Source organism: Lissotriton helveticus, chromosome 2_1 (genome assembly GCF_964261635.1).
Source record: "Lissotriton helveticus chromosome 2_1, aLisHel1.1, whole genome shotgun sequence".
NCBI lineage: Eukaryota > Metazoa > Chordata > Amphibia > Caudata > Salamandridae > Lissotriton > Lissotriton helveticus.
This window is the reverse complement of record NC_136059.1, coordinates 516,609,946-516,632,788: the sequence shown is the minus strand read 5'-3', so window position 1 is coordinate 516,632,788 and position 22,843 is coordinate 516,609,946. Positions and strand designations below refer to the sequence as shown.

The 22,843-nt window shown below is 45.0% G+C and overlaps 1 protein-coding gene across 2 annotated transcripts in view; it reads left to right on the top strand.

The window, feature by feature from the left end:
- The window catches only part of TRIM23 (tripartite motif containing 23), a 712,673-nt gene that overhangs the window by 386,006 nt on the left and 303,824 nt on the right, over positions 1-22,843 (top strand). The window lies entirely within an intron of this gene.

Here is a 22,843-nt window from a genome sequence, read left to right as displayed (position 1 = left end):
ACAATGCTCTCTCAGAATACCATTGTGGGTTTCGTTAAATTTCACCATAGTGATATTAGTAGGTATTCCTTGTGTTTATTACTTACAATATATATTACACCCACACCATTGAACCCCTTTTTCTATTGTAGCCAAATAAATGTCTGAAACACACATAACCAAAACGCTCTCTTTTCATTAATCCCTTTCCTTAACATTTGATGACAGTTCCCTTAAACAGTTGTATTATGAGGAATGTGCAAACGTTTTAGGACTAAGAAATCTCAGTCTGGTATACGAGTAAACAAAGTGAGCATAGAATCATTTAAGCAAAAAAGAAAGTTGATAGTTTGCTGCGTGGCAAGCAGGTCTCATGATCAACGCAAAGGATCCACCCGTATGGCCAACATCACACACTGTTTAGCGGGGCCCCACACTTTCATCAATAGTACACATTTAATATAATAACATTTTTGTTTCCCACCCAAAACCAGTCATTCACTACCATACGATATCATTACAATTCACTTCCCAAAAGTGGCTTTAAGCAATAGCACTGTATAAAAGCTTCCTAGTGGTTTGTTGAGGTGAATCAAACAACCCACAATACTACGGGCCTTTGCTTTCCTTTGGTATCAGTGCTTGGGACTCTGACAAATTTTTTGAGAAGCTCATTTTCAAATAATAATTACTATCTCAAATTTCTTTTTAATGATCCACCTGGTGGATTCTAATCGGTGCACATCGCATGGCATTTCCTTTGTTTTATCAGTCTTCATTTCCAGTTTATTGACAAGACAATAATTTTGTAATACATAGATCATCCTTTAAAGGCCACCCTGTGTCAAATCGAGCGTAACGGAATTGTTAGCAAATAATAAACGTCCCGCATTGTTAGCGCCAATTTTTGGTGAGGAAGAATGAGCCTGGGCTACTGATGTTGACACAGCTGACCTCAAAGACATAACAGTAATGGGGCAAGCAGGCAGCTTTGGCTAAGCCCGTTTTTTTTAAATATAGTTTCTTTAACAAGCTCCTCTTTGACGGACATTTTTTGTGTGCTCGAATGACCTTTATGAAGTAATAGAATAATAGATAGCAGATGATCTGAAATATGCTACTTTCTCAGCTTGTTTCAGAATAAGTGCCTTGTCCATTGAGTCAAAAGGTGGCCTGTAATCCCGGTGTATTTGTCGCTTCCATGGATCTATGAGCATACTCCCAAAGAACAAGCTAGTGTTCTGTAGTTGAGCTCCCCAGCCTGTGCTAGAGGACTCTCTACCGTGCTCTCAAGTCACGAATTGTAGCAGCCATTCAAGCACAAGCTTTGGCACGATTTTTTCAGCAACAGCCACGAAAGAGATAAGTCAATAATATGCCCGGTCAGCTGACCCCTTCTTCAGAAATAGTGTGACAGAAGTGCCCCTCCATGACTATGGATGATCTCTGTCAACCTTCTTAAGAATTGGTTGAGAATGGATTGAGGATGGATTTTTGACATTAATTGCAATCACTTTTAAAGCGGTCATTATTGCACTACCCAGTGAGAACAGTTAAACCCAAATACAAACGCACTCTTGGCAAAACCGTCAAGACCATTTGTACAAGTTTAAATTTATGGCCATAACTGTATTTTCATTCATTTTTTTTGCTAATAGAATCTAGTATCACTTTACCACAAGAAATTATTCAAAAGATTATCACGGATCGAGGGATACAAGTCCAAGTGCAGTGGGGTAGGTATGCAGACACTGCTTGTTTGTCTGCGCATGTGACAGAAAGGCGTGTTCTTCCTTTTCGAACTGGGTTATAAGCAAAGATGCACAAATATGCGTCTTGTTGCTTTGAGAATGAGAGCCACTTGCAACATCATCAGTAGTTTATGGTGAATATATGGTGGGGATCGTGTTTGAACGTATACCAATATATACCAATGTAGATTACAGCATTGAGTCCTTGAGAGGGTGTATCAATATTTTAGTGAGAACTTAAGTGTCCGGATCAACAGCCTGAAGTATCTTTCCAAATGTTTCAAGTATGCTGGGTTATAGACAAATACAAGTGTCTTGGAATAAAAGTCTTGTTGGTGGGAGAGATGTCATTAGGGCACGAAATGCTCTGTATGGTAGTTAATTGTAAAATAAAATACTCCAGACTTAGCACAACAGAATGTGAGTAAGAATAGAGCTGTGGGTTTGGGAGTGGCCCTTGCTGGTTGCCCCTGGCAGGTCTGCTCTCACTGCCAGTTGGGCCCCTTGGATTCACAAATGGATCCGGAAAATCACTTGTTGTGCCTCCTTGGCCTGACGTCGATCCTACTGTTGACACTTCAGCGCTACAGTCCCCATTTTTATCCCCAACTGCAACACTGAATCAGACGGGCATCGTCTGATGCGGACTGGAGTTATTTCCTCCAGGTCAGAGCCTGAGTACTATTTCTTTGGGCTAGGACTTGGGGAAGATTGGGAGGGGCCACAGGACCCTAAATAATACCTTCCCCTAGACCCGGATAGGGACTGGTGTGAGAAATTGGCAGATGCCAGTGGATTGGACATCTCCTCAAATACTGGCTTTGCCTCGCTTCCTGCTGTGACTGTAGAGGAGGGAGACAAATTTGCTATGATGGTGAGGAGGGCGGCCGACATCCTGGACCTTCAGTTGCCCTCTGTGTATGGTAAGACTAATGTCTTGATAGAGGTTCTTCAACTGAGCGTCACCCCTTCAGAACTACTACAAAAATGTAATGAAGCCCTCACGGACATCTTGCTCAGGGTCTGGTCCAAGCTCTGCACAGGGGCTCTTGTGAACAGTAAAAATTGCGTCCCACCCACAGGACCCCTTTTTGCTTACCCAACACCCTACCCCAGAGAGGTGGTTCATGCCTCCATTTTCAGAGTAAATCCTGGTGTATTCTCTACCACACCACTGGATAGGAAATCCAAAAGGTTGGACACCTTGGGTAAGAAAATCTTTTCTTCCACCAGCCTGGCGTTGTGGTCTGTGAACACTGCATGCCTTACTGCCGGTACTGCCATTCTCTTTGGGATTTGGTTGCGGATGTACTGCCAATGGTCCCGGAGGAGGCCGGGCCATACTCTCCCAAGCTATGGCTGATTGGAGAGATGCAGCTAAGTTTACAATCCAATATGGACTGGACACAACTGTCTCACTAGGCAGAACGGTCTTTCTGAATCCACCTGGTCTTCGAAGAGATGGGAGCCATCAAATCAAAAGGCATGTCCATAAATGAAGTCTGGACATCCCATGAAAAAGCCAGTTGTCCTCAGCCAGGTGTGTCGCTGCCAGGCCACTGACAGATACTGGAGCGCTTCAAGGACAGCAGGGCAACGGACCATTCCATGGCCCCCCATCAAGCCCAGTCCACTTTTCTTAGCCACAGAAGATACTTCCAGTCACGTCTCTAGCCAACCAGCCAACACAGCTAGAAAGCTTCCCAGCCCCTGTGTGGCCAAGGACACAGCACCTACAGACCCAGTAGGTTAGACAGCCAGAGGTTGGCCCAGTAACCCCACCCCCCGCCCTGGTAGCTTCAGCCTCCAAGCCTCTTTAGTTTGCCCTCTGACCATCATGGGCATTCACTGCACTGCAGCATATGCCATCACCTGCACCACTGTAGGTCAATAACATCAGACACTGGGTTCTCCAGATTGTGCGAAGGGGCTACTCCCTCCTCTTCGTGACTACCCCTCTATCCATTGCACCCACTCACAACAGGCTGACGGAGGACCTACTGTCCTTACTCCACCAGAAAGTGACAGCTCTCTTGGCCTAGGAGGCCATAGAGAGAGTGCCAGCTTCAGAAGTATGTTGTGTTTGCTATTTGTGCTACTTTGTGGTGCCCAAGAAGGACAGAGGCTTTCGTCCTATCCTAGACCTGCACCCTCTCAATTTCTTCCTCAAAAAGGAGCAATTTAAAATGTCTGCTCTGGACCCGGGATATTGGCTGGTAGGGTTGGACTTACAGGACGCATACTTCCACATCCTCGTCCTGCCTGCCCGCAGATGTTACCTGCAGTTTATGGCAGGTCACAATCACGTTTAGTTCCCCTATCTCGATGACTGGCTGTTGAAGTCGTCTCTCACCTCCAGATTATGGCGGTCCTCCTGCACTCACTGAGGTTCACTATCAACGTGCCAAAGTCACACCTGACCCCTTCCCAGGCACTCCATTTCATCTGGGCTCTTCTAGACACAGTGCAGTTTCAGGCTTGTCCTCCTGAACAGCGAGTCCGGGATATTCAGGTTATGATACTTATGTTTCAGCCTCTTTCCTGAGTCTCTGTGAAACTGACTCTGGGGCAGCTGGGTCTCTTGGCCTCTTGCATCCTTCTTGTGACACATGCCCACTGGCATATGCGGGCTCTGCAGTGGGACCTGAAGTTCCAGTGGTGCAGCCTCAGGGGAATCTCTCCGACATGGTCAAGATCTCTGAGGGCACTTCAAACAATCTGAAGTGGTGGCTAAAGAACTGTGATTGGGTAAGCTGCAAAACCCTCTCCCTTCCTCAACCAGATCTACCAGTAGTGACAGATGCTTCACTCCTGGGTTGGGTGGCCATTCCGGAGAGGTAGAGATCAGAGTCCTCTGGCCTCCGGCTGAATCCGAGCTCCACATTAATCTGTTGGAGCTCTGGGTGATCAGACTGGCATTAAAAGCCTTTCTACCCTCCATTAAGGGAAGGCTAATGCCGAAGTTCACAGACAACACCAATGCCATGTGGTACTGCAACAAACTGGTCATTGTGGGGTTGCAGAACCTTTGTCAAGGGGCCCTGCTTCTCTGGACATGGTTGGAACATCAGGGTATTTCCCTGGTGGTTCAACAACTGGCGGGCTCTCTGAACGCCAGAGAAGGCAAACTTAGCCGAAGATGCCTAGCGGATAACAAATGGTGTTTCTGGAGGTGGGGAAAGGTCTCTTTCAGCAGTGGGGAGAGCCTTGGTTAGATCTGTTCGCCACCACCGAGAACGCACAAGGTCGGCGCTTATGCGCTCTGGAGTTTCCAAGGTGACTCTCGTTCGGAGAAACTTTTCATCCCGAGTGGAGTTCCTGTACATCTTTTTGTCAAAACCACTCCTACTAAGAGTTCTCAAGAAGATCAGGAACGTCATTCTTGTGGCTCCGGACTAGGCCCAGAGAGTTTGGTATTCCTTGCTTAGGAGCATGGCCATCGGTTTTCCAATCAGCTGCCCCTTCAGGAGGATCTTCTGTCACAGCACAGGGGAGTGTTCTCCACCTGAACCTGTCCACTCCCCACATTTATGTGTGGAGATTGAGCGGCAACAGTTGAGCGCTTTTGACCTTCTGCCCGAGTATATAATGTAATCTTGGCAGTCAGGCGACCGTCCATCAAGAAGGTATACATCTGCCGTTGGGGCAAGTTTGGGGCATGGTGTGCAGAAAAACAGGTTGACCCCCCTTCTCGGGTCCTTCTGTTTATTCTTTCTCTTGCCCATCAAGTCTCTGCTTTGGGCACCTAAAAAGGCTATGTTTCTGCCATATCTGCATTTTTCCGGTTGCCTGATCAGCCATCCCTTTTCAAGTCCCCTATTATAAATAGGTTTCTGAAAGATCTCCAATATTTTTCCTTCCTTTACCCTTATCATTCCGGAATGGGACCTAAATTTAGTTTTGACGTACATGATGTGCACTCCTTTTGAGCCGCTCAACAAATGTTCTTTCAGGCCTAACTGTCAAGGCAGCCTTTCTTGTGGCAGTAACATCTGCCTGGAGGGTCAGTGAGCTCCAGGATTTTTGTCATCTAAGCCACCGTACCTCCACATCTTCCCAGATAAACTGGCCCTTCGCACTAGAGCTTCCTTCCTACCGAAGGTGGCCATTCCCTTTCATGTAGGCCAGTCCCTCACCCTGGCTAACTTTTATACTCTTCCTCATCCCTCTAAAGAAGAGGAGCGACTCCCCCGGCTGGACTCAAAAAGAGCGTTGTTGTTCTACATTGACTGCACAAAAGAGTTCCGGGTGGATGAACAATTCTTCGTGGGGTAAATCGGAGCCCATAAATGGAAGGCAGTACATAAACAAATCCTCTCCAGATGGATTTTACTCCATATCAAAATCTGCTACACATTGGCCGTAAGGCAAACCCCGGAAGATTTGTGTGCTCATTCCACTGGAGCCAAGGCTGTGACCACTGCGTTAGCATGAAGAATTCTGGTCCTGGACATCTGCTAGGCAGCATCGTGGGCATCCCTGCACATGTTTAACAACACTACTGCTTGGACAGTCAAGTCTATAGGGATGGGCACTTTGCCCTTTCAGTCCTGCAGGACTTTTTAGTGTGAAATTATTTTGTAGACCAAACTCCAGGGAGGTATTGCTTGGGTATCTATTCCGAGGCAAGGAATCCTTTTCTAGAAGTCTCTATCAGATGAACAAGGTAACGCCTTATCTGGTAGAGGCTCTATCTAGCTGCAGATTCTTTACCAACCCACCCATCCTCCCCTTAAATTGATTTTGAAGGACGGAGCTGTTCCCCTTTTCAGGGCCCTAGTTTTCCACATCAGTGGCAAGTGTTATACGTGGATGTGCACTGTTGCTGTGGAAAGTTGTGAAAAGAAACGGATGTCAGCGCATTGTGGTGGCACCTACAGGCACTGCGCGCCCCACTTCCAGCACGGATGATGCCGTCACACTTAGCCAAACAGTGCCACCTGCCAGTGCGCAGGGGTACTGATCATGAAACATTTCCAAATTCAGTCTGATGCCTGGTCATAATTCTAAGGTAATGAATCTGTAGCTAGATAGAGTCAACACCAGATAAGGCGTTACTGAAAGTAAGTAACTAGTTTAATTCTGACAATAGTGGTGATAGAGCGCGCGGGTCACCCGACCAATAATTTCGCCACTTCCGGTCTTCGGGCTCATATATTTCAAATCACCATATACATTGATCGGATGACCTCACGGTCTACTATCAATAATTTGTGAGTTCCTTTCGTTATTCTTCAGAATACCCGACTTACCATCCACCGATGCGGGTACCTATGACCACAATGGATCAGGGAGCTAGCTGTAAAAGGAAAGGCAGCAAAATACAAACCCAACAAATAACATTCAAATTCTCTTTGTAAATGACCACGGACAACTGGAAGTTTTAAAGTCTTTATCTAAAGTTCGTTCTCAGAAATCATTAGATTTACAAGAATAAGACAATCAATAATCAAAATAATGAAAAGTACATAACTATAGAGAAATAAAGTCAGGGTAACCATTGAAATTCTGATATGAGATGCAACAGGAATATGCTATGCAGATTTTAGAAGAAAGTTTAAGAATGGACATTCATTAAGGAAACAATCTTATGCACGTACTAGAGATTCCCTATTGGAAGAGTTTATACTATGGTAAATTCAAAGATCCTATATAACTATAGGAGAGTCTATGAAGAGAAACACGCTATACATCAAGGCAAAAGTTCTTTAGACAATTTAAGTAAGGAGGTTCTAGACCATATGAGAAAGTGACAAACTGCAATGCAGAATATAATTTCTAACAAGTAGGGTAACATAGGAACACGTTATGAAACCAAATGCAAATGACTTTATGATTAAATGGTTGCGGAAAGCATGGAAAAATAACATATGCAAAGGTATGTCTTTATTGAAGCAAAAGACAGGAAATTTAGAAAGGTGCAAGATTCAGAGTTTTCAGAGGAATATTTACCTAGACTGGTGTGGAAACCAAACCCTGGCCACGGGTCAGTTAAGGACAGGAAACCCTCAAGGAAGGATACCCCTCAATGGACAGCAGGTGCAGAATGGACACCCAGGACAGGACAGGAAACCCTCAGATTAGGAATCAGGACAGGACCTTTCGGACAGGACCCTCAGGACAGGACCAGCACCCGCAGTTCGGAAGCAACGCCTGCGCTCCACCCTCTCTGCAGCTATCGATCAAGACCCCGATTGGGTCAGCGAACTCCCAGCAAAGTGCTCTGCCAGCACTTTAAGGTTTAGTAAAACCTTAGTCTATGGTCAAATTTCGGACAGAGTGCTCCGCAGCTCTCTGTATCTTCAGTCACCTATTGAGTGCGTTGGGTCAGTGACAGGTCATCTAAACCAGACAAGTCGGACAATTTCCCTAGCTGAACCCAGGGTAGATATACTGTTTTGGGACGGTGTACCACCCCCCAATGTTGCAAAGTGTCAGAATCCCTCAATTTGGATTGGTCCTAAGGTAGGATTTGGGTAACACACCAATCAGAACAGACTATTTGGAGGCCTATTTTGCATCTCTGGGTACCGCCTAGCAAGATTGGGGTTCCCACGAGAAGTCGCAGAGAATACAATGGAAAGAATACATTTCGATACAATAGAACATAATCATGATGCTTTTGCTGGGTGAAGGTGCACTTTCCCAGGGTGGCTCTGGCATCAACCTTCTTTGGCCTGAGTTCAATGTCGTGGCAGCCTCTAGTGATTCTGCGCAGAAATACCCTCCAAGATGGACTCCCCAGCCCCAGCACCCCTCCGAGTCGAGGATACATGAAAAGTAAGCAAAAACAAATTAAAACATAGAAGTGACGGTATGAAAAACACATCATTGGTTTTGTACTTTAAACTTATCATTATAAAAATATACTATGCAGTTTAAACATTAGCAACATATACACGAACACAAGAGCATTCACCACGTTATTCACGAAAGCTGTGTATTACGCATGCGCACCTTTTCCCACCAAACTTATAACTACGTCAGGTCACGTGAGTGTGACTGACGCATGCGCAGAAGCAATTTTCCAAGCGGCGGCCATGTTTTAGGGACATGGATTAGTTGTATTAGAAATACATGTGCAAGCTTCATCTACTTCGTTCGAATATAAAAAATAAAAGATTAGTAAGACGTACAAGTTTATTAATTGATTACACACGGGCGAGGTTCATGACTCGAGCAAGTCGCGATGCGAAGCTTGCTCTATCAATCCCCTCTTTGATGATATTTACTATCATCACAAAAATAATGGAACCAGATGCCAACTTCTCACACTTTATACAACTCTATCTCTTCCAGCAAGCGATTCAGCTTCTCTTTTTCATTTTTGGTAGGGTGAGAATTTTTCACCTTTTTGTATATCTGATTATTCATTTCCTCTAATTCAAGCTCGTCCACACTCCGTTTCACTCCTCTGGCATTCACTTGATGCTTTCTGGTGTGCTTACGGCATTTGCAACAGACAAATATGAAAAATAGGATAAGACCTATAATTCCAATTGGCATCAGTACCTTAAACAATAAGCTTTTACCTAAGCTAGCAAACCAATGACCTACATTTGAGAGACCATCTACCAGTCTCTTCCAGGCACTGTCAACCTCGAGTGGTTTGAGTTCCTTTTCCAAATTAGTAATGTTTTTCACATATCTTTTGAGCTGCACACTCTTGTCCGGAATATAAGTGCAACAATGTTGCGCCTTCAACATCCGGCAGACTCCGCCCTCTTTTGCTAATAAGGTGTCAAGAGCAAGTCTGTTCTGCAAAACCATTGATCTGATCGCAACCATTTCGGTATTGACCAGCAGAAATCCATGAGCTGTGTCAGTAGACAACACATCCACTATTGTGGATAATTTGCAAATTCTGTGAGTGTTCAGAACCACTCCCACTCCAGGTATCAGTGCACTGAAAATACTACCCATTATTTCACCTACGCTTTCTCTTTTACTACGCACTAAGCCATTAGTATTTTCACTGCTTCCAGCAACTTCATTCACATGGTATATTTTCGGGAAGACAATGCCAAAATAGCAGCTTCCATACCAGTGATCCGGCAATTTGAAATAAGCCTTGTCTCCACATATATAATAAATTCCAGGAAACACAGGCTCTGACCCATTTTTGAAACCCCATCCTCCAATTACCTTGTAATTATGTTCACATTCACTGGAACCAATGAAAATGTTATTATAATAGCTAGTCTTCTCGCGGTGAAGACATAGCTTTCCCTTCCTTTCAAAATCCAGCAACAGAGCAGGTCCCGCCCCACCCTTTGAGGTGCCTTCCATGTCCCCAGCCCATTTTGGCGTTTTCTGTCTTTCGTCATCTGCCTTTCTTTGTATTTTTATTCTCCTCTTCTCTGCCATGTTCAGGAACATCTTTTCCTGTTCACGCAAAGAACAGGTCAAGTTATCTCGGTGTGCGTCACCTATGTCTATATTACCTATAGTCAGAAAGTATTCGCCCATATAGCGAGTAACGTCACTTTTGGTAGTACAGGATTCAGGTTCCCACGTATAGGAAGTTCAGAAAAGATCACGTCATTGTTAGAGTAATAGTACTGTAACGGTCCTCTTTTGTAAAATAAGCTTGCTAAAATGCTACAGGATATTCCGTATGTCAGGGGCAGGTGATGGTATGTCACGCCTTCAGCCACAGAGGTAGGTAGCTTCATGCAGACATAGCAATCTTCAATTTCCATAGTCTCTACATAGTGTATTAACAAGTTTGCGAAAACATTTAAATGTGTCTTATTCTTAACTCCATGATAATGTAGTCCTCCCTCATCTGATGCTTCTAGGTCTCGTTTTGTTTGTTTGAGTGCTCTCTCATGTCTTGCTACACTCTGTGTTGTCAGTTCTTCAATGTCAGTATTTATAATCTCAGTAGGGTCAATATTAGTATTTTTGCTCACCGCAAAAGGATTGAAAACTGTTAGTCCTATCCAAACTAATATCACTATAATTATACTACATACACATACCTTGCAGCATGTTTTGCAACAACTGCGACTAGGTCTACCACTCACGTTTGAATCAGACATTTTGGCTCAGAAGAAGTTTCTAGACCCCTCTTTGTGTCTCTGCACGAGTAGTTTATTTTGAGCAATTTCACGGTGGCTCGTCTTCTTCTTCGGCAGAGTACTCAGCGACTGGTTCTCCGTCGCTTTCGTCAGTTATATCAAGATCTTCAAATTCTTCCAAAACGAGCGTCCATTCAGGAGACTTGTACTTTTTGTTTTGTCTTTTTATTCGATCGCTCCTTCTTTTGGAAGTGTCTTCTGGTTGCTCTGCTATGCGAGAACTCCTCCTTTCTTCGGCACGTTTTTCTTCTACCGTTTTTATCCTCAGCCTCAATTTCTTTATGAATCTAGGCTCAAGGTGCTTTCTTTTCTTAAGTCTTTTAGTTGGTACCGGGATTTCGTTTTCTTTTATTGCCCTTTTATTTTCATTTGCTTGTGGCAATTCTGCTTCCTTTTCTTCCCTTCCTATCTGACTAGTTCCAGGGCTCGTATCTATTTCTTCTGCCTGGTTACTAAACTGGCCTTGTTCAGGAGAGTTTTGTGTTTGCTTTTCAAATGTCTCTGTTTCTGTGTCCTGAACACGTTCTTCTAACCCTATCTGATCCTGTTCGAGCACTTCGATCCCTTGATTTTCTTCTGCTCGAACTATTACACTATGTCTAGTCTGTCCCTTTTCGACATCAGGAGTCAGTGGAGGTGTATCAATTATTTGCTCAGTCCCTGTCTGACCTTCTCCTTCCTCAGTTTTGATGTGAATCTCAATAGTCTGAGGTTCTTCGCCTGTGCCTTGCTTTTCCTCTCTATTCCACTCTCTACCTTCCCAAATTCGCTCTCTTGTTCTGATTGGGTCTTCTGTGAGGTCAATCAAGGGTATCCACTCCTCTGGCCATATGCTCGGCAGCTCGTCATCAACTACCCCTGGACCAACGTCTGCGGACCCCTCAGCTTGACTGGTACTGGGCTGTACGTTGTCAGTTACTTCTGGTCTTGCTTCTGCAGGCCCCTCTGCTGGACGGCCTTCTTCTCCAGGCTCCTTGTCTGGTAGTACCTTCTGGGTGTGGCTGGCATGGATCCAATGGGGAACACCTGCACACTTCACTGCTGTGGTTGTTACCAGGATTACTTGGCGCTTCTGTCCCCACCTTGGTGCCAGGCAGCTCGACCGAGTATGCTTCTTGATTTTGACCCAGTCCCCTGGAACCAGTTTGTGGAGAGGAGTCGTTGGATTGGCGACGGCGTCTTCTCCGATCTGGCGAGAGATATAACGCACTTGGTCACCTAATTTCTTGCAGTATTCAAGCACCAAATCATCAGTAATACTCAACAGTTTGCTTCCTGGTACCTACGCTTGTCTCATCACTCTTCCCATCAGTATTTCATGGGGGCTCAGGCCTGTCTTCCGGTCTGGAATACTTCGGAGTCCCATCAGAACCAGAGGCAGGGCCTTTACCCAGGTCATGCCAGATGCATCACACAATTTCGCTAGTCTTATTTTGATAGTCCCGTTTATTTGTTCCACCACTCCAGAAGCCTCTGGATGATATGCACAGTGGAGTTTTTGCGAGATCCCAAATGCCTTACAGAGTTGGTCGATCACATCATTCTGAAAATGTCGGCCTCTATCTGATTCAATAGTGACTGGAACCCCGAATCTAGGTATCAGTTCTTTCAGTAAACACTTTGCTACTGTCAGTGCGTCACTTTGGGGAGTAGGGTAAGCTTCCACCCACTTTGAAAATAGGCAGACAATGACAAGGACATAACGTTTCCCTTCACAACGTGGCATGGTGATGAAATCAACCTGTATTCTCACAAAGGGACCCCCTGACCTCCCAATTCTCCCTAGTTCCACCATTGTTCTCTTGCCTGCATTGAACTGTTGACATGACAAGCACCTCTGGCAGAGGGACTCTGCTACTTTCCTGAACTTTTTGCTGTACCAAGTCTGTTGAAATACCAGAATCATGGCGTCCCTACCAATGTGTGATCCCTCATGTATCAGTCTAGCCAATGTGCCAAGCAAGTGTCTGGGTAACACAGGCATACCATTTGGGCCCAAGATGACACCATCCTCACGTCTTGGTCTACACCCTTCTTCCTTCCACTTCTCTCTCTCTTGCCAGGGTGTTGCCTGCTGCCATTCTCTCACTTCATCCCATGTAGGCACTTCTTCAAACACTCAAAGTTGGCAGCTGTTTCCGGCCCCCCCCCGTTTCAGATTGAATTAGTCGATCCCTGGCGCATAATTTTGCCACTTGATCAGCGAAATCATTTCCCAAAGATACAGGGTCAAAGTCCTTCTTATGAGCAACACACTTGACCACTGCCAATTCCTTTGGTAATTGGATTGCCTCTAAAAGGTCTTGAACAACTTTTCCATTTCGAATAGGGGTACCTGATGAAGTCAGGAACTCCCTCTGTAGCCATAATTGGCCAAAGTCATGCACAACTCCATAACAGTACTGACTGTCAGTATACACTGTTAGGCGTTCGTTTTTCCCCAATTTGCAAGCTTTTATCATAGCGATCAATTCGGCTACTTGTGCAGACTTTACTCCAAATAAATAACCTGCTTCTTCAATTTTGGTTAAGGAGACTACAGCATAGGCAGCATTCAGGCCTCCTTGTTCATGTCTTAGGCATGAACCATCCACAAACAATTCCTTGTCATGTTTAGGCAAAGGTGTTTCTTTAATGTCTGGGCGTGGCTTTGTGCTAAATTCTGTTAAATCAATGCAGTTATGCTCATCTTCCTCCCCATCTTCCATATCCATTGAGTCGGGAAGCAGAGTGGCGGGGTTCAGAATGTTGCACCGGACAATTGTTATATTTGCAGCACCCACGAGAATCCTCTCGTATTTAGTCAGCCGACTAGGGGTGAGATACTGAGTTTTCGTTCTTGTTAGTAAAATCACCACTCCATGCGGAACATACACAGTTACAGGATGTCCCATGACAATGGATTCACTCTGCTCTAAACTTGTGCAAGTAGCAGCTACTGCTCTTAGACATCCTGGTAATCCAGCAGCCACTGGATCCAGGGTGGCAGAAAAATATGCCACAGGCCTTCTGGTCGTGCCATGCTCTTGTGTTAGGACTGACAATGCGCAATTATCGCGAGTGTCACAGAACAGGGCAAATTCCTTGGAATAGTCTGGCATTCCCAACGCAGGGGCTGTACACAGACAATCTCGCAATTTTGTGAAGGCTGTTAAGCTTTCATCATCCCATTCTACGATATCCGGCGTTCCTCTCTTGGTCATTTTTATCAAAGGCCTAGCTAGGACTGCAAATCCCAGAATCCATTGCCTGCAGTATCCTATCACCCCAAGGAACATTCTGATTTCTTTCTGAGTACGGGGTAACTGCATCTTTTGAATTATTCTCACTCTTTCTGACGTTACTTTCCTGATGCCTTTCTCTATCTGGTGCCCCAGATATTTCACTGATTTTGCACAGAACTGTAATTTTTCAGGGGCCACTTTATGTCCCTTTTCACTCAGGTGATTCAGTAGGGCAATGGTGTCAATCACACAATCTTTATGACTTTTGGACGCCACCAAGAGGTCGTCAATGTATTGCACCAAAACAGAATTTCCAGGTAAGACCAAAGTTTCCAAGCATTTTTTCAAGATCTGATTAAAGATAGAGGGGCTCTCTGTGTACCCCTGGGGACCCTGTTCCAGACATACACGTGACTGTTGAAAGCAAATGAGAAAAGAAATTTGCTGTCTGGATGCAAGGGAATGGAAAAGAATGCATGACATAGGTCTATCACAGTGAACCACTCAGCATCCCAGGGGATTTGGTACAGAATCACTGCTGGGTTCGGTACAATAGGATAACAAGGAACCACTATCTTGTTTACCTTTCTTAGGTCCTGCACTACTCTGTACTTGCCACTAGGCTTCTTGATGCCCATAATCGGTGAGTTGCATGGGCTACTCATTACTTCCTGTATGATGTTTCCTTCTAGCAGTTTCTGTATTTCTAGGGCAACACCTGCTCTTACTTCTGCATTCATTCTGTATGGTTTAGTATTAGGGTACACTGCATTGTCCTTTATTGCTATCTGTATGGGGTCTACGTTTTTCATTAATCCTACATCTTTCCCGGTAAAGTCCCATACCTCTGGCTTCACTGTTTCTTGGAGTTCTTTGGGCAAATCCTGCATAGTCATTCGTTTAATTTCTGAGTCGGGTCTGATTAACATTAATTTATAAATGCCATCTTCATCTGGGGTCTGAATTTCAACACCCTTTGGTGTGCAAAAGATGGTACAGTTCATTTTGCACAGCAAATCACGTCCCAGTAAGTTCACTGGACTGGTGTCACAAACGACAAATCTATGCATTTCTTTAAAGTTTCCAATTGAGATCTCCATGGGCTCGGTAACAGGAGTACTAATCAGTTGATTAGATACCCCCACTACTTGGATTGCTTCTCCCGAGAGGGGTAGGTTTGGAACGTCCACTGTTCTCACAGTAGAACGGGTAGCGCCAGTGTTCAACAGAAAAGTGACATCATTTCCGTCAACCTTTCCTTCAATGTATGGCCCTGACTGGTCTACCGGCAAGGAGGCGCCAAGTACGCACTCCTCGTCCTCCCCTCTCAGGCCCCGTCAGTTCTGGTCATCACAAAGGAAGGTATCATTTAGTAAATACTGCGAAGTTGCTGTATTTCTGTTCTCATTGCTCCCCCAGACTTCTACGTCATCACCCTGCTTGGATTTTCCCTTAAACACTTGCTTTGGTGCTCGGGGCAACTGAATCGTTTTTACCTGTTGTTGGGTCTTTCTTGGTCTTTCATTCTGCGTCTGTGGAGTTAAATCAGGTGTTTGGGAGTTATCATCCTGCAAATAGGGACACTCGTCTCGCCAGTGTCCAATTTCTCCGCACTGGTGGCAGGGAAATTTCTTCTTAGCCTCCTCCCTGCTCATTTTGGGCCGGGGCTTTCCTCCACCCCCACCCCCAGGACCTGGATTCTGAGTAGTTTTGGCCATTTTATTCAATTGTTTTTCCTGCTGTTCTGCGAGCTTCACTTGAGCCCACATAACCTTCTCCTTGAGAGCCTTTTTCTTTTCTGCCATCTCGTCCTCACAGTACTTTGCGTACCGTAGGACCTCATCCATCTTTTTAGTATGCCAACAGATTTTGTTATCTTTTATCCATTGACAAATTTCGGGTCTTAAACCATTTACAAACCTGTAAATAAAATGTGTCATATCCTTCATCTCGATGTTATCTATACCACTGTATGTTTTGAACACCTGCAACAGTCTTTCATAAAAGGAGTGCACTGTCTCGTCTCTTTCCTGCGTGGTTCTATCTATCTTGGTCCAATCAGTTTCCTTTGCTGGCACTTTTAGTTTCAGATGCTGTATTACCTGCTCATATTTTCTCATTACTTCCTTCGATGGTTCCCCTGTTTTGTCATCTCTTGGGTATTCCTCACTAGGCCAAGCTATGGCTATTTTACACTCGGTCCATAGATCCACAGGGACCACTATGTCGAAGAACCCATCCAGGTCTTTCCACAGGCATTTTTGCACTTTCACGAATCTTTCTACCTGCCTATACCAATCCACGGGCTTTTCGCGTAATTTCGGGAAATCGTTAGTAAAGGACACAATATCCTGTCTGGACCATGGAACGTGCACATATTTTCCACCTGGTACTTCGCGCATAGGGCATAACTGTTCCGGTTTGTCAGGTTCCTTTAGCAAGAATTCGGGAGTTGCCTGCCTAGACCTGGCCTCATCCTTTTTCTTGGCCCATCTGGCTTTCCACCTTTCCACATCTCCCCATTTTTGCAATACGGTCAATAGTTCTTTGACCTGTGCTTTCTTCCCCAAAACATTCAAGTTTTCCAAATCCTTGTCTGAAAAATCTGCCCTGTATGGTTTCTGCAGTGGTTTCGATTTTGAAATATCTATTCCCATGCTAGCAGCAGTGTCTGTCAGTTTTTCGTGAAGTACTCGGGTATTTCGGGTGAGACTCTTGCAGATAAACAGCATTTCGTCTTCAGAGTAGGTATTTAATCTATCTAATCCTACGTTTCCTGCCATCAATTCCTCTATTTCTATTCTCAGCTTGTAGAGATCTAAAGGTTTCGTTGGGGACGCTTGTTTTTCAAATTCTTGACTCCATCTTTCGATTTCTTCAGGAGTCACCAAGGTGACACTCTTAGTACCTGAGGTCGATTCCATTTGAATTTCCCTTGCGTTAAAAGGATTATGTCTTTTCTGTATCCTTTTTCCGGCATTTCTAACGGGCAGATCTAGCAGCGAGACCTCCGACTCGCACTCACTTGTCTGGTCATCTACAATTAATGGTTCTGGTCTGGTCGGTGCAATGACAGGAGTAATTACTGGAGTTTTCGGACTTCCTTGACGGTCCCCGTACAACGGAACCACTGGTCCGATAGTTACTGGGATTGTCAAGGCTTCAGGACTTGCATTTAGCTGTGACATTTTCTGTATTATCTCAGCTCTCTGGTTTGCTAGCGCTTCCCGCTCTTTCTCTTCTAATAACCTGTCCAATGATTTGTCATGTAACACCTGCGGTGTTAGAATGGGAGCATAACTCGGGGCAGTGGGATGTGTCTCACTTGGTCCTCCGCCATAATTAGGTTTCTGAAACAAACTTCCTGTGCCTAGAATTCTCGGATCTTCTTCATCCCGTGGCTGTAATAATGGCATTCCTGAACTTAAGGACCTCACCTCACCTCCGTAAGGGGGACGAGAGCAAAAATCTCCTTCACGTGAATATCCCGCCTCCCCACCAATTGGTCTCCTTGGGTAAATACTTCTGGTTTCTACGGGTCCTAGATTTTCAGTATAAGGAGGAATTAGATAATCCCCTCCTACACTTGCGGACCTGACCTCTTCCCTTTGTAGGGGTCTCCGGGGAATATCTCCTGCACTCGAAGGTCGGTGTCCCTCATTATAAGGAGGCGGACTTCTCATGCATATGTCATCTAACAATTTGTCATCTGATTCTCCTAGGGGCCCCCAGTGCTTGGATTTCGCTGTCCTTTCCCCCCCCCCCCCCCCCCCCAAGAGGATCTTCTGCTGGCATCATGGGAAACAGTCCCTCAACAATCATGCTCTGTCTCCATTCTTTCATCTTTTTGTCTCGGGTTTCTTGTTTCAGTTTTGGGTAATACTTTGTCAGCCCTTTGTCCATTCGGGGCTTTTCTCTTTGGAAAGCCTCGATCTCCCATTCCTCTAATGCCTCATACTGCGTTAGTCTCGGTCTGGGATGTAATTCATTCATTCGGGTTCTTAAATTGAATAGGATCCTACCATTAAAGGTACCTTCTAACGGAAAGGCCATTATTCCGTCATCTTGTGTGTATTTCGCCCAATTTTCTAACCACACACATGTATTGTACCCTCTGTCGAACATCATGAAAGAGGCAGGAGTATTTGGTGGTGGAATAACAATGCCCTCTCTAGTTTTGATCGGCTTGTCCTTTTTGAAGTAATTCTTTACCTTATTTACAAGGGACAATTTTCGCTTACTTCCGTACATAATGTCGTATCTATTAGCCTTCCACTGATCCCTTTCAAACCCTAGGTTTCTTGGATCGGGTCTAGTCTCTGGAGTATACGAGTGCCACATACGATTCCTATGCCTAACTTTGTTTACAAAATTACCTCCAATCAGAATGCGTCTTGTAATTCCGTGCGACCAATGGGGTCCACGAGTTCAAATAATTTTCGGCCAATGGGTGCGCGGCCTTTTCGTGAGACAGTTCTCACGCTTCGGCGCTCACCCCTCCTTCACAATTCCAGCCCCGCTACCCGCCCGCTGTCTCTACCAATCCCAGCGCAGCACGGAGTGACGTCAGAGACGCTTCGCGACTGACTCTCTCCCTTCGCAAGGTAACAGAAACTTTCTTTCTTTCTAAAGTGCTTAGTACTTGGTTATTTTACGACGAATACACATTCGCCACAGTGCTCAAGTGTCTAGACAGAAAAAGAGTTTGTTTTACTGCAAGTAAACTACTTCCATTTACTTTTCACACACTACGGGTAGATCTCTTCCGCCTACCCTTCACTCTAGCATCAGTGAACCTGTTACTTCCCTAGACCCATCCACTCTTTCCGGGATATATCCGAGTCTAAGGTTTCCCAGCTGACCCCTTTGCTTTCACCCAAGCTCCGATGAACCTGCTACTCTTCCGATGTGACCCTTATTAGGTTACGCCACTATGGGAATTTTGCCAATGAACCTCGTTACTAACATTTATTCACACATGTATTCAGAAAAAGCCCTAGTTAGTGCTTCCGGTTCTACCTAACCTGCACCTAACTTTCCTTGAGCCTGCGACCTCGAGGCAAGTAGATTCTATTCACCACTTGCCATTCAATTTCCCCGGGGATTTCCGACAACACTTAACAAACCGTTTTACATACGCATGGATTAATACATATAACAATATAAGAACAAGAATAACAATTTTCAAACAATTCATAAATTTCAAAAGCAACGCATCTCAAGAGAGTGATCAAGTCCCCGAAATGGCCGCTCTTATAGCAGCAATAATGTTAGCAGCTACCGACTTGGCTAGCTTAACTAGTCCTACCTAACCTTTAACTATTCCCTAACCATAACTCTGCTACCAGAAAATACTGATAGAGCGCGCGGGTCACCCGACCAATAATTTCGCCACTTCCGGTCTTCGGGCCCATATATTTCAAATCACCATATACATTGATCGGATGACCTCACGGTCTACTATCAATAATTTGTGAGTTCCTTTCGTTATTCTTCAGAATACCCGACTTACCATCCACCGATGCGGGTACCTATGACCACAATGGATCAGGGAGCTAGCTGTAAAAGGAAAGGCAGCAAAATACAAACCCAACAAATAACATTCAAATTCTCTTTGTAAATGACCACGGACAACTGGAAGTTTTAAAGTCTTTATCTAAAGTTCGTTCTCAGAAATCATTAGATTTACAAGAATAAGACAATCAATAATCAAAATAATGAAAAGTACATAACTATAGAGAAATAAAGTCAGGGTAACCATTGAAATTCTGATATGAGATGCAACGGGAATATGCTATGCAGATTTTAGAAGAAAGTTTAAGAATGGACATTCATTAAGGAAACAATCTTATGCACGTACTAGAGATTCCCTATTGGAAGAGTTTATACTATGGTAAATTCAAAGATCCTATATAACTATAGGAGAGTCTATGAAGAGAAACACGCTATACATCAAGGCAAAAGTTCTTTAGACAATTTAAGTAAGGAGGTTCTAGACCATATGAGAAAGTGACAAACTGCAATGCAGAATATAATTTCTAACAAGTAGGGTAACATAGGAACACGTTATGAAACCAAATGCAAATGACTTTATGATTAAATGGTTGCGGAAAGCATGGAAAAATAACATATGCAAAGGTATGTCTTTATTGAAGCAAAAGACAGGAAATTTAGAAAGGTGCAAGATTCAGAGTTTTCAGAGGAATATTTACCTAGACTGGTGTGGAAACCAAACCCTGGCCACGGGTCAGTTAAGGACAGGAAACCCTCAAGGAAGGATACCCCTCAATGGACAGCAGGTGCAGAATGGACACCCAGGACAGGACAGGAAACCCTCAGATTAGGAATCAGGACAGGACCTTTCGGACAGGACCCTCAGGACAGGACCAGCACCCGCAGTTCGGAAGCAATGCCTGCGCTCCACCCTCTCTGCAGCTATCGATCAAGACCCCGATTGGGTCAGCGAACTCCCAGCAAAGTGCTCCGCCAGCACTTTAAGGTTTAGTAAAACCTTAGTCTATGGTCAAATTTCGGACAGAGTGCTCCGCAGCTCTCTGTATCTTCAGTCACCTATTGAGTGCGTTGGGTCAGTCACAGGTCAGCTAAACCAGACAAGTCGGACAATTTCCCTAGCTGAACCCAGGGTAGATATACTGTTTTGGGACGGTGTACCACCCCCCAATGTTGCAAAGTGTCAGAATCCCTCAATTTGGATTGGTCCTAAGGTAGGATTTGGGTAACACACCAATCAGAACAGACTATTTGGAGGCCTATTTTGCATCTCTGGGTACCGCCTAGCAAGATTGGGGTTCCCACGAGAAGTCGCAGAGAATACAATGGAAAGAATACATTTCGATACAATAGAACATAATCATGATGCTTTTGCTGGGTGAAGGTGCACTTTCCCAGGGTGGCTCTGGCATCAACCTTCTTTGGCCTGAGTTCAATGTCGTGGCAGCCTCTAGTGATTCTGCGCAGAAATACCCTCCAAGATGGACTCCCCAGCCCCAGCACCCCTCCGAGTCGAGGATACATGAAAAGTAAGCGAAAACAAATTAAAACATAGAAGTGACGGTATGAAAAACACATCATTGGTTTTGTACTTTAAACTTATCATTATAAAAATATACTATGCAGTTTAAACATTAGCAACATATACACGAACACAAGAGCATTCACCACGTTATTCACGAAAGCTGTGTATTACGCATGCGCACCTTTTCCCACCAAACTTATAACTACGTCAGGTCACGTGAGTGTGACTGACGCATGCGCAGAAGCAATTTTCCAAGCGGCGGCCATGTTTTAGGGACATGGATTAGTTGTATTAGAAATACATGTGCAAGCTTCATCTACTTCGTTCGAATATAAAAAATAAAAGATTAGTAAGACGTACAAGTTTATTAATTGATTACACACGGGCGAGGTTCATGACTCGAGCAAGTCGCGATGCGAAGCTTGCTCTATCAGTGGCAATGATGCTAGTGATGAATTAGCCCTGCCATATCAGCTTGGGAGCTGGTATGAGGACCTCCAGGATGCCAGTGGTCTAGATACTTGCCTAGCCACTGAACAGGTTTCAACTCTGGGCACTGCCACAGACGACAGCACTTCCATTGTTATGGTTGTGCGAAAGCAGATGTTCTCGATCTTCAGCTTCCTACCAGCGAAGTTAAGACCAACATCCGGACTGAGGTCCTCCAGCTCGGCCAAACAAGTTATTAGTCCCTCCTTCTATTCAGTGAATTTCTTACCGACACGCTTTTGGGGACCTGGCCAATCCCTTCCCAAGCCCACTGGTTAATCGATAGATCACCAGGGGCCATCGCTTAGCTCTGGGCGACTCAGACTGCACCCCACACATGAGAGCCGTGGGGTGCAGGCTTCCACCAGCAAGGTGAACCCAAACTCATTCCACACTACTCCCTCGGACAGGGAATCGAAGAGGCTAGAAACCTTTGGTAAGTGAGTTTTCTCATCGGAGTATGCCCTTCGCCCTGTGAATGCCAGCTGCCTTTTAGGCCACTACTCTCATGGCTTGTGAGACTCAGTGGCCCAGGTATCGCCCATTAAGGTGTAGGAGACCCATGCCATCCTTTCTGAGGCCATGCAGGATGGCCATGAGATAGTCAGGTTTACCATTTACCGTGGGCTAGATACCACTGCCTCTTTTGATACAGCTATTGGCACCAGCACACCTTGATATGGTCCACTGGCTTTTCAGGAGATGTCCAGGCTAGTCTTGTGGACATGCCGTTTGACTATTCATGACTGTTCAGGTTGCAAAGCAAGCTCGCCCTGGAGCGCGTCAAAGATATCAGGGTTACAGTGTGCTCCCTGAGCCTCTCTGCCCCTACCCACTAGCTGCATCAGTAAGTTCACCCTCTCTGTGGCAAGGCCTTCCAGTATTGTCAAGAGACCCAGCCGGTGCCACTGTCACCTCAGCTTTTTTGTGCCCATTGCAGCGAAACTCTCAAAAGAGGGCAGTAGGGCAGCGTGCAGCCCAGTAGTCGCCTCTTAGCTGCATGGCCCAAGCCTCTTTAGCATGCCTTTCAAAACACAAAGCCTCCCTGTCAGAGTAAGTGTCTGTCATTTTCTGCCAGGGTGGCAAGCTATAACTTCGGATAAATGGGTCTTGCAAATTGTTCCACAGTGTTACATCTTACCATTTCTCAGACTGACTGCCTGTCACAGCACCATCTGTCTCTCTTTCAGTAGTAAGTGCAGGCTTTTTTGTGGCCAAAAGAGCCATGGTGATGGTATTGGCATAAGATGTTGTTCATTGTTATTTCCCACTACTTCGTGG